Here is a 12053-nt window from a genome sequence, read left to right on the forward strand (position 1 = left end):
GTGCCACATAGTTTGGCTGTTGATCTTTGTGTTTCCCCAGACTCTATTTTCACCTTGAATCAAGTAAAGCCACATTTTCCTTCCACATGTTTTTTTTTTTAAATAAAAGGTGCACCCTTTGCCTTTCCTGGGTGAGCGGAAGAGCCAGCCTTGTCACTCCATTATCCTCTAGTCTTAAAAAGTAGAAGAGAGGGGGCCACATTCAATGTGACCTGGGCAGTTGCAATGGAGCTGGCATCAAACAGTCATTTCACCCATTACAGACCTGTAACCCCTCTGAAGTAGCGCTCTGCCGCTAGAGGCAAAAGAATAAACGAAATGGTACATTCACTTTCAGTGTTACAGGTAATACAGCCTCACCTGCACCTTACAATTGCATTACATGATGCCCACTGGACACTGCAGCACCTATCTGGGGTCCCATAATCTGTAACACAGGAAGTGAATGAAGAAGAGAGGAAACCAGGTACTTGAGTGAGGGCTCAAGCATAATTCAACCATATATTTCGTTTATTTCCATGTGTATTTTAGCAGTATTTCAGTCCACCACCGTTTAGATCCATGTAAGACAGCTACTGTATAATGTCAAGGATTCAGCAACTCTGTTGTAAAACTACGTTCATGCACTGTACTGCAGCAAATGAAAGTAAAACAGTAGTATATTTTTGCAGTGGTGCAACCATGTAATTACCACTTTAGTTGCTGTAATTCTGCTAAACATGCAACATGTACTCTGAATGCACTCTTTCTACATCATTAACTGGGTATGACGCCTGCAGGGGTTAAGTTGATCAATTACACTGCAAGACGTTCTGGCTGTGCCTGGAGCAAAACAAATAGAGAACAGAAATGTGTAATTTAATGCACATCACTCAAAATGTATTACAGATGGTAGAAAATGAGTTTTTCAAAACTACATACTGTATATGAGTGGGCTTTGAAGTTTTCCCCTCAAAGAAACGGAAATGACATAATCATGCTACAGCTTCAGTTTAGCTTCAGTGTAACCTTTCCTCATGCAAAACTACTTCAGTACCAGCTGTTTCACACTATGGTTCAACACCATTAAAAAACAGGACATAGATATAGACTCTTATATGATGTAAGGCACGATTTATAACCTGGGGAACATTTCTTCCTTTACATTCCTTTGAATACATCATACAACACTTCTAGTAAATTTCATTAGCTACCAACATATATTATATATATAGATTTTTTTTTTTTAAACTTCATAAGATGGCTAACAAATAATCCGGATTTCTTGAAACCTCATCACCAGGAACATTAGGTTACTTACCGTAACCCTGGTTCCCTGAAAGAGAAGATGGCCACCAACATACTTATGGGATATGCCTGCCTTAGGTAGGTATTCACTGAGGATTTTATATCAGAGCTGTCAATAGGCCACTTCCTGGGGTGACGTCCTCGGTCCCGCCTAACGAGGGATTAAACAGTCAACCCACGGAAGCCATTTTCTCTTTTGCGTCGAACCCGTGAGGGCGACCGATGCGACCTCGCTGGTGGGTGGTCGTGTTCTCTTTCAGTGAACCAGGGTTACAGTAAGTAGCCTAACGTTGCTTTTCAATTCGAAAATGGCCACCAACATACTTATGGAAAAGTATACCAGAGCCGTTGCAAGGGAGAAGGAATGACAGCAGATGAGGGACGCATCAGAACCGCATAACCCAAGGTTAGTGGTGTGAGCTTACAACCTCAAGGACACTTGTGCCTAATGAAGGCGATAGAACCTGGAGAAAGTATGCGGCGTAGCCCAGCTAGCTGCAGTACAAATATCGGACAGCGAGGACCCTCTGAAGAGGGCCCAAGATGTAGCCAACCCTCAGGTAGAGTGCGCAGCTACCCACCCAAGTGAGGCAAGCCAGCATTGTCAGACGCAGTCGAGACTGTGGCCACAATCCAGTGCAACAATCACTGCTTTGAGAGGGGCTGTCCTAGGGTCCATATACCGTGACAGACAAAGAGCTGGTCAGAATGACGCAGAGCTCTTGTCCTATCCACGTAACACCTAAATGCCTGCACCAGGCAGAGGAAGTTCAATTTCCTATCCTCCTCCGAAGAAAAGGGAGAACAGACAGCATCTGTAGCTCACTGACCCGCTTTGCGGAGGTGATAGCCAAGAGGAAGGCTGTCTTCATAGACAGATACTTCAACTCTATGGAGTGTATGGGCTCAAACGGGGCCTTCGGGGAGAACTGCCTTCCTTGGAGGGCGTAATCACCAAGCACCCTTAAGAAAAGGGGTTGGCAAGAAATGCGCACCCAGAGATACAGAATCAACGGGGGCATGGCACACAGAAATGGCTGCCAAATACACCTTCAATGTAGAAGGTGACCTACCAGCATTGAGCAGTTCTTGCAGAAACTGCAAGATAACTGGCATAGGGCAAGTGACACCAGTCAGAAACCAGTTCTGAAAATATCTCCACTTGTAGGCGTATAACAACCTAGTGGAGCCTGCCCTAGCATTCTGCAACGTGCCCACGACTGTATCAAACAGCCCTAGGGCTGACCAGCAGTACCGTTCAGGGGCCAGGCCCATAATTGGAACCTGCTTGGTTCCGGATGCCAGAGAGTGCCTTTTATCTGACTGAGGAGATCCAGACAAAGTAGGATCTCCCAGGGCTGGCCTTGTAAGAGCTGGAATAGGGTAGAAAACCAGATTATCCTGGGCCACCGGAGGGCCACTAGGAGAACAGTCGAATTCTCTAACCGGACCTTCTATAGGAAGGCCGGGAGCAGCGGTATTGGTGGGAACATATAAAGGAGCATCCTGGGCCACTCGTGGGCTACAGTGTCAATGCCGAGTGGACCGCCTAAGCGGTGGAGTGAGTACCACAGCGGGCAGTGTGTCATCTCCGCCGAGGCGAAGAGATCAACCTGCACCTTCCCGAACCGTGCTCCACCATCTGAGGGTGGAGCCGCCACTCCGACTGATGCGTACCCTCCCTCAAAAGGAGGTCCGCTGCCCAGTTCGCCACTCCGGGAAGATGCATCGCCAGTAGGGACAGCAGGTTCTGTTGTACCCAAGCAGGAGCCAGAAGGTAATGCGATGTAACCCGAAGACCACCCTGTTGGTTGACATACGCCACCACTGATGTGTTGTCTGTCTGGACCAACACATGTGCCCCTTGTAGCACCAGGAGAAAGTGCTGGAGAGTAAAGTAAAAAGCCTGCAACTCCAGCATGTTTATGTGCAGGGTTGTCCAACAGCCCGACCAGGTGCCGCAGACTCTTCTGCCTTCCAAGACTGCCCCCCAACCCAAGTTGGAGGCGCCCGTCGTCACCACCTGATGGTTTACCACTACTCCCATCCGCACACCTTTGCGCAGATAAGAGATCCACCTCCACCAGCACAGGGCTACTGAACACAAGCAAGACACTGTCAGCCGATGGTGTCTGTCGTGCTTTGGATGTAAGTGGAAAGCATTGAGCCATGCTTGCAGCGGGCACATGCGAAGTAAACCCAGCTCGATGGCTAATACGGCTGCGGCCATCAGACCCAATAATTTTTGACACAACACCAAGGTAACCTCAGATCCCTGTCGAAACAGGGAGAAGCAACCTCGAATAGCTGCTACCCTGTCGTCCAACAAGTATAAGATGCCAAGAAGTAGCTCGAGTAGAACCTCTCTCCATGGGAGGTGGGGTCTACAAGACAAATGGCTCACTTGCACAGCAAGGCAGCCACTTCCTGCTGAAATACAGAGACCTGTATTCGTGACCCCTCGGAAGGGAGGAGGACCCATGAGGAATTGTAGTGTGTAACCGGTGTACACGGTGGCGAGCACCCAGGTGACCGAGGTGCAAGCGCGCCAATATTGCAGATGGTGTGTCGTCATGGGATGGGTCTGAGGCCGCAAGCCTTCAGGGCCCCTGCTGGGGCTGCTGAGGTTGAGGCGGAGCACGCTGAGGCAGCTGCCTAGGGCAATGGCCCTGGAACTGCCTCCAGAATGCTGCTGCGTCGATGCACCATGCCCTGTGTTCCCCCTGCCTTGCGGGAGGGCCCGGTTGCCTACTGCCGCGGTGGCCTATAGGCGGTGCCTCAGGTCACCCAGCAGAGCAGTGGGGACCAGGACCGTTCTGGTAATAGTGCGTGCCTGGGGAGGTTGCCAACGGCTCAACCTGCCCCATGCCGAAGTGTTTGCAAGGCAGGTTACCTGTGCCTCCACTGCATACGCCCTCTTCAGGTAATTCCCCTACCATTACTTCTCATACATCAACAGCGTCACACCAAGAGTCTATGCCTTATAATTATGCTTAATAGAGAAGACTTAAACACTACATCTGACCTAGTGGGGAAAAAAAGCCGTCAGGAGCCCTATATTTCTTTCAAGGACCAATTAATCACTCATATGTGACAGGCCCTTATTCACTGGTTTAACAACAGGCAAACAAGTCTGGGTGGCGTGTCTGAAGAAATATTAAAAGCTGTTCCCTGCGGGGTTTGGTGGCTCAGCTCACAGTCTGGAAGCACATGTTCAAGTCTTCATCAGGTCACATGTGAAATGAGTTTGATGGTAATGTCCAATTTAGCGGTGCTTTATTGAAGACAGAATGGCCGAGAGGTTCAGATAAAGATTGAGGAGCGCTTCTGTGGATAGACATAAATCTGTGTTATAGGTTTTTTTTTTTTAAATGTATACCATTCGAATAATTAACTAGTTATTTCTAGTATTGTCCTAAAGTAACTCTTCTGAAGTTTCCTGGGATCCTGGGAACTTTACAAATCAAACAGCACAGATGGATATCACTAACTTAAAATCAGATTGAAACCTAAAATAAGAATCCCTAAGTATAACACAATAATGTTCAGTTTTATACAGCAATACAATGACACTCACACCCTTCTGCACTGCAGGTCATTTCAGCTGCAGGCACAGAAGCATCTTTGAAGCTTACATACTACTCAGTCACTTTATGAACTAAAGTATTTTTGCTTTACCATACTTCAATGTGCTTCACCATGCCGACCTAAGGTTATCCTGTTTTTTTCTTTCCTTTGCCATGTTTTTATTAAAAATGCTTCCGTTGGCATTCCTTAATATTCCTAAGATTTGTGCTTGTAACATTTTCCACGCAGTTGAATAACATGTTCCTTACAGTAATCTACCATGGAGGGAAAAATATGCAATTAGCGGTCCAAATGCCAGGGTATGAGTGAATTAGCTGGTATTTTTATTACCATTGCATATACACAATGACAGAGGAAACATTACGTGAAGTGGTAGCTAGAAATCATACACAGAGCATATTAACCACTTAGGCAGTGGAAACACATGCAGGGTCAATATTAATAACAGAGCACTTCCCATGTTTTGTTTTGTGACTACTAAGGTAATTGAAGTCACAAAACATGCTGCTATTTAAGGCTTGCCTTGTGGGATTTGCTCAAATGGGTGGTTTGATGGACAGGCTGTTAGGGTTAAGGTTAAGTTTAATGTTAGGAACAACGTAAAGGTTCAAGTTATAGTTAAGGTGCCATTTGACTGGCTTACATTAAATTTCTGGCTGCCGGACACATACTATAGCTACAGCCTAATTTAAAATGCATAGCACTGTTTTTACAAACATAGATAATCACATATCTAAGATTACCTAATCTTGCCTTGCATAGAGTAGTCCAACATTAGTGCCAATGGGGTCTGTGAAGCCAGCCGATATAGTATATACATCTACAGAACCTGAAAAGCTGTAATACATAGAATATATAGAGATTATAAATATCCGTAAAAAAGTGTGAGCTCAGGAAACAAAACTAATAAAATTTTTTTTAAAAAACAGGATGGTCTTTTCCTCCTCATTTACTGATAAGGTTTTACTGTAGATATATAGTACAGTATTACTAAAATAAACTTAGTGTAATTGAGAAAGACTTCCAGTCAAAATGTTAGAATAGAATAGAATTTTGCACAGTTTCTTTTGGCAAAAGCACATACTCTGTCATTTAGTGTTTTACAGTCATGGACATCTTACCAGTTATCAACAGATCACTAACATACTAACAGGGTTAATAATTTAACTAATTTCTCAGTAAAGGGATTGTAAATAAGCATCTTATTATTGCACTTGCATCTCCTTTGCTTCAGCAGGGATTACAGAGTCTCAGTCTCAAATCTTTTGGACTGTTATTAGCATATTCATCTCCGTGGAGATTTACTGGGGAGGGTTTTTGGCCTGACTGACTAGACAAGTAAAGCATGAAAGAAACAGGACTTGCCAGATGTAACGTTGTGTAAAAGATTCCCAGAAGTGAGTTCGCGGAACGAGGGGTCATAAAGAAAGCTGAGAGTGAAAGATATCACGAATAGATGGTCAAGCGACACCATAAGTAATTTACTGTAAAATAAGTAGAACCGTATAACCAGCATGCCCATGCAAAACCACACAACTAAACCTCTCTGTTTAAAAAGCCTTCTTCAACTGGTTAGCAGCCCTGAAAACAGCTTTTGCCTTAACGACCCAGTGTCAAAAGTGGGTAGGGGATACTGGTTATCTTAAACTGGGGATAGTGCAAAGCAGGCAGTGTTACTGACAGAAAATACTACCTAGGAAAGCCAGTATCCAGCATAACTACATAATGGAATGACTGTATATAATATAGCTGAATGTTTAATACGTTTTGCAGTGTATACTGAATAAGAGAAACACCTCTTGTCTAAGTAATCTTACCACAGGTGAATTTTCTGTGTGGGCTTGTGCAATCCAATGACTAGACAGTCTTAACCCCAAAGCAAAAATAGTAATAACATTGTAAATGTTGATCTTTATTGGCATAATAATAAATCTGACATAATCTTTTAGGCCTTGTATTAGGAGGGAGATCCAGGAAGGTTTGGGGGTTTGTGACCTGTATGAAAATCCTATCGTCACTCAACTGACCTTTACAAGACATGTATGTCTGAGAATCAGAGCTCATAAAATAAGTCCTTCCTGTTTGCTACAAAGGCCTTTCATTTTGTTACCTCTGGGCTTTGTTTCGTCAACATGAATCATTTGAACATACCTGTCAGTTAGCTCATGTTGTTCTTCATCAGTGTCCGTTCTCCACCTCGCTCCGATTTCCTAAAAACAGAAGACAATATTTATGAGGTTTAATAAACAGCAACCATGCTAAAATAGCACAGCCCTCAAACGAACATTTTGTTAGAACTGGACAATTTTACAGTACACTATATTACTGAACTATACTGCTTTGGCAGTACATTTTAAAATCAATTGAATCCATCTGGTCGGAGTGTAATTCACCTGCATGTGTCCTCTGTTAAAAATGTGATTTTTAATCTGTTTAACCTAAATACACACTGATGAACACATAAGCAAGAACGTTTACCACACAATCTGTGACTAACCTGCAATAGCAGCAAGTAGCGATCCAGTTGTGTTGATCAGGAAATATAAACTGAGGTCTGTTAGGATAACTCCTTTCCCAAAACAAATCTGACCACCTGGGAAGCTGACTAAAGCTGGATTAGATGGAGTCTATGTAATCATGCACAGAGCTATCCTTAATTTAACTGGTATTGGGAGCCAATTGTTTACTGTTATTAAGTGGTGGTCTGGGAGTTTATTAGGATGTATGGCCTGTGTGATCCTAGCTATTGTAGCATTAAAGCAGGGTGGAGTCTAAATGATAATAAATCAGCCTAACTTGTAACTAATCAATGTGGAACAAAGACACTCCTTTGAGGTTTAAATTAGTACTTTTTGATTTCAGTACACTATCGATTGCCAATTTTCTTTTTTACTTGACTAATGACACTGTCATTTTGATGTTACTTTTTTAACCAACTCTGTAAATACTGTAGTCTCCTGTTTCAAAGCCAATATACGCACAATCAATAATGACAATTTCTGTAAATAAAAGCCTTTACAAAGGTGGATAGTTCTGTTGACATGTCAAAGCCGTGTCACACCTGCAGAGTTGTATCGCTTTGTGAAGACATGTATTCATGTTTGGTCCTTCCCTAAAGCAATCTCTTGAAGTTAAGAAAACGGCATCGCCAGACCAGAGTTACTTTAATAGTGGGTCCTAACTGGAAAATGTTGGAAAACCCCTAGAACAATGTTTCCCAACCCTGGTCCTGGAGATCCCCAATCCTGTAGGTTTTATAGGTGTCTTTACATCATCAATGGCTAATGATCTGGAACACATGTTAATCTGGACTAATTAAGCCAATAATTGGTTCAATTAAATAACTGAGAGCTTGGTTGAAATGAAAACCAGAAGACCCTGTAGCTCTCCAGGACCAGGGTTAGAGACCCCTGCCCTAGAATCTACTGGATGTTATTTTCACATGATCATTCCAGTTAACTGAAGAAACAGCTGCTTGCATTTGTGCTGATTGCTGCTCCCCACAGAGGCTATGAAATGCTGTCAGCAGCAATCAGCGCAGATTCAAGCAGCTGTTTCTTTAATTGTTTCAACTGGAATGATAAACTAGCCCAATCCGCACCACTGCCCCTCACCTGTGTGTCAGAGCCTGCTTGCTGTGGAGAGCTCAATCCGAATAATCATTTAGTGCAGCTGAACTCACAGAGCGCACTGCAATGACGCAGCAACGCAGACCTGTCTTTTTTATTTTTGAAACAAAACATTTCCTGTCTGACAGCTGTATGGAGTTTAAATGTCAGTGTTCATCTGTACCATTCTGAAAAGCCTTGATTGTGGGAAGCAGGTACTGTTTGGTGTTCTGTCTGTGTTCCTTGCAATAAATGTACTTTGTGTACAGTTAGATACATATTCTTGCCTCAAAGTTTAATAGGCTACCTGGACAGTGAAACAATTTGAAGGCCTCACTGTACATATGGAGTTTAGTTTGTGGTTAGCTGTATCTTCTAAACTGTAGTTGTATGTTGTGAAACCTCCATGCAAGCTGACTATGAAGCAATCTTACCAAGATCGTAAAGCTAATCAATCATCATCCAGTAACGTGTATTAATTTGAATAAAAGCAGAAGAACAAGAGTTAAGACTGTATCGTATTGTATTTTTTTTTATTTTTTTATTAGAGAAAGTGTTAGATTTCCGTTACATAAGTTTCCTGTTCACAGTGCTTACATAACGCTGCTCATTAATTGTGTCAAAGTTTTTGTCCACAGATGCACCAGTACCTTTTTCTAAAAATACTTTTACTCTACACAGTTTTAACAAACTGCTTTAGATAAAATTAGATTTGTAAATGCTTTGTTTTTCAATACCTTGGATATCTATGGTCAATTTTATACTGTGCTTTTACATTCAGAACAGGGAGCTTGGCATGTCATTTACAGATGTTGTGTTAAATGAATGACTTACAGTACAACGCTGTCAGAATGCAAGCTAAAATACACAGAAGTCATCTATTTTATTTTGTGAAATGTTAATTTTTTTCTGTTAGAAAAAAATATTCATATTTGTTTTATGGATATGGATTAATCTGTAATTGGAATAAGCCCCCCAAAAATATTCCGATTGGAATGGTTAAAGACCCAAAGTAAGGTGGGATAGGAGTAGCTCAGCCAATGCACTCATTGCCTGCCCAGCAAAGCCCACTGCTCTGTCTTTGGCCTTGGTAGCTGAGGCTCTGCTTTGGGTCTCCACAGGGAGTAACCATCATCGCAGCATGGGAGACAACACCTAGAGCCACACTACTCACGCCACCGGAGAGCTGAGGTGAAAGATTTCCAGGGACTGAAATTAATTTCTAGGCTAGCAACAAAGTAAAAACAACCTCTGAATATAAGAAACAGTTACCATTCCCATCCTGGAAACCAATGTTTTGAGGAACACAAGAGTGAAACGCTGCATTGTGTACCCAGTCGTTTCACCCACAGAGCATTACAAAGACACACAGTCATTCACGGCCGGCCCTATCCCATTTTTCACAAACCCCATGGAAATGTCAACTAATGTTTCAGTACTTCAGTTGTGTTTTATCAAGGCAAGAACAACGCTAAGCTTTATACTATATTAACGGCGTGATGAAATGTCACAGCCCATTACACATACGGGGCAAGCGTATTCGAATGAGTCAGTTTTGTATAAATCAATGCAGGACGCTGTCCAGCTGAGTGCCAATCACCAGTGAAGTAAGGCAGAGAAAATGTCATTAAGTCAACGTGCATCCCAAGTGGCAAAACCCGTTTTCTTTTTAGAAGGAAAGGAATTTGCATCGAACTCTGGAAAAGACATTTCCTCAGCCTGAAGTAACATTCATATTGTCAGTCCCCACCCGCTGACAATGCAGCTGAAAACAAAATGGCAGCCCAAGGGTCTGGCTTAACCATCTTTTTCCTGTTGTGCTTCCTAGTAGCCTGAAGGGTAGTCCCCTTTGCTAATGGAGAACAAAAACACTGCTTGCCTTCATGGGCCCCAAACCTGTACAGAAACAACTCTTGTATAATCATCTTTAAAAAGTGCATTCAACAGGGTTAAATGAGTTTTGTGTCAAGTGGCGTGCAACAAAAAAAAGCATTGGTAATTTTAATAAACGAAAGTCATTACCGGTGGACAACTGTAACAATTGTATGATTTTGCGGCTTCTGTGACAAGGGGCCAAGATCAGAAATAACTTGATGCTCCCCATGGCCATTGGAGCCTTTGCTTTCCGAAATGGTAACTACATCAGGAGATTTACCTTTCTGCTCTGGAAACCAAATGTGTGGTTCGTAGTTGAGATTTTGTACCCCTCACTGGGAATAAACTTCATTGGAAGAATTTATTCATTTCAACATATTGTTGGCCAAAGAAGAGGTAGCAGACACTGACAAGACCACTGCATTTAAAAGAAAAAAAAAATATGATAACGACTTCATTCTTTAATGAGGTATTCAGCCAACTGGTATAAATTAAAATAGAAACCTGTTAAACCTGTTAACGACAAAGCAAGAGTTACTGTTTATTAGTAACTCAATGTGTGTTTTATTCAAGCTACATAGTTCAACAAAGGATCATTTTAAAGCTATTTCCAAGCATGTTCAAGTAACACGTCAACAGGTGTGGGTAGCTTCCAGGCAATTCAAGCTGGCTCCTCAAGTACTGTACCGTATAACGTTGCTTGAGACAAAATAATAAAAAAAAATAAAAAAAAGTTAAATGTTCAATGACAGTTTCCTTTGAAATATATGATGGCCTTTAATCAAAAGTAATGCTGGAACCATTAAATTTTTACTGTAAAATGCATAATGCGTACTTTCTTTATACTGAGGTTACAGACTGTCTCCCATATGACCCAAGGGGGCACATACATGAAATACATGTTTTTCTTACAGTACAACAACATTTTGAGAAGTCACTTACACCATTAAATCAGTTCTACAGACAACTGAATGAGGTAAATCACTAGTGAAACAATTGGGATATTAAATTATTATGTGCATTTGATATATGGTCCTGAACTGTGGTGAAAATGTATTTTTTATATCTTACTACTGGTAATACAAGCTCATATGAATACCTCTTCTTAAGAGTACTGCAAAATGGTCTCCTCTTTAACACAAGTTACAAAATATCTTTATCGCAACGTCATCAAATGGAGAGCCCATCACTTTCTGGTGCTTTCTACACAGATTATAGTGCTGTGCCGGTTTTGCATCGGTTCCATTGTATGTGACTGGGGCTTTACCTGACCTAAACTATGCAGTAGCTTCATTATTCTGTTTCTATCATTTTAGTGCCTGAACGTTTTCAAAACTGTGTATTTACGGTGGCCGTAAGACTACCTAGTGTCACAATCTGGAGACTGATCAGCATCGTTTGCTGTATATTCCACTACTGGGTTTGATTATGGGGTGTGATTAAGAGGCCTGACCAAGCCTTGACACAAGACAGCATGGAGGTTAAATTTGTTTGTTTAGCAGACACCTTTACCCAAGGCGACTTACAGAGACTAGGGTGTGTGAACTATGCATCAGCTGCAGAGTCATTTACAATTACGTCTCACTCGAAAGACGGAGCACAAGGAGGTTAAGTGACTTGCTCAGAGTCACACAATGAGTCTGAGGTGGGATTTGAACCGGGGACCTCCTGGTTACAAGCCCATTTCTAAAACCA

General features: G+C 42.3%; 1 long non-coding RNA gene across 1 annotated transcript in view; it reads right to left on the reverse strand.

Annotated features, from left to right (window-relative positions):
• The window catches only part of LOC131698901 (uncharacterized), an 83100-nt gene that overhangs the window by 49746 nt on the left and 21301 nt on the right, over positions 1-12053 (reverse strand). Inside the window, exon 2 of the long non-coding RNA XR_009307896.1 lies at positions 7027-7085. This is a non-coding gene — a long non-coding RNA (uncharacterized LOC131698901). The remainder of the gene's footprint in view (positions 1-7026; positions 7086-12053) is intronic.

The sequence above is a fragment of the Acipenser ruthenus genome, chromosome 20, assembly GCF_902713425.1.
Source record: "Acipenser ruthenus chromosome 20, fAciRut3.2 maternal haplotype, whole genome shotgun sequence".
Classification (NCBI taxonomy): Eukaryota; Metazoa; Chordata; class Actinopteri; order Acipenseriformes; family Acipenseridae; genus Acipenser; species Acipenser ruthenus.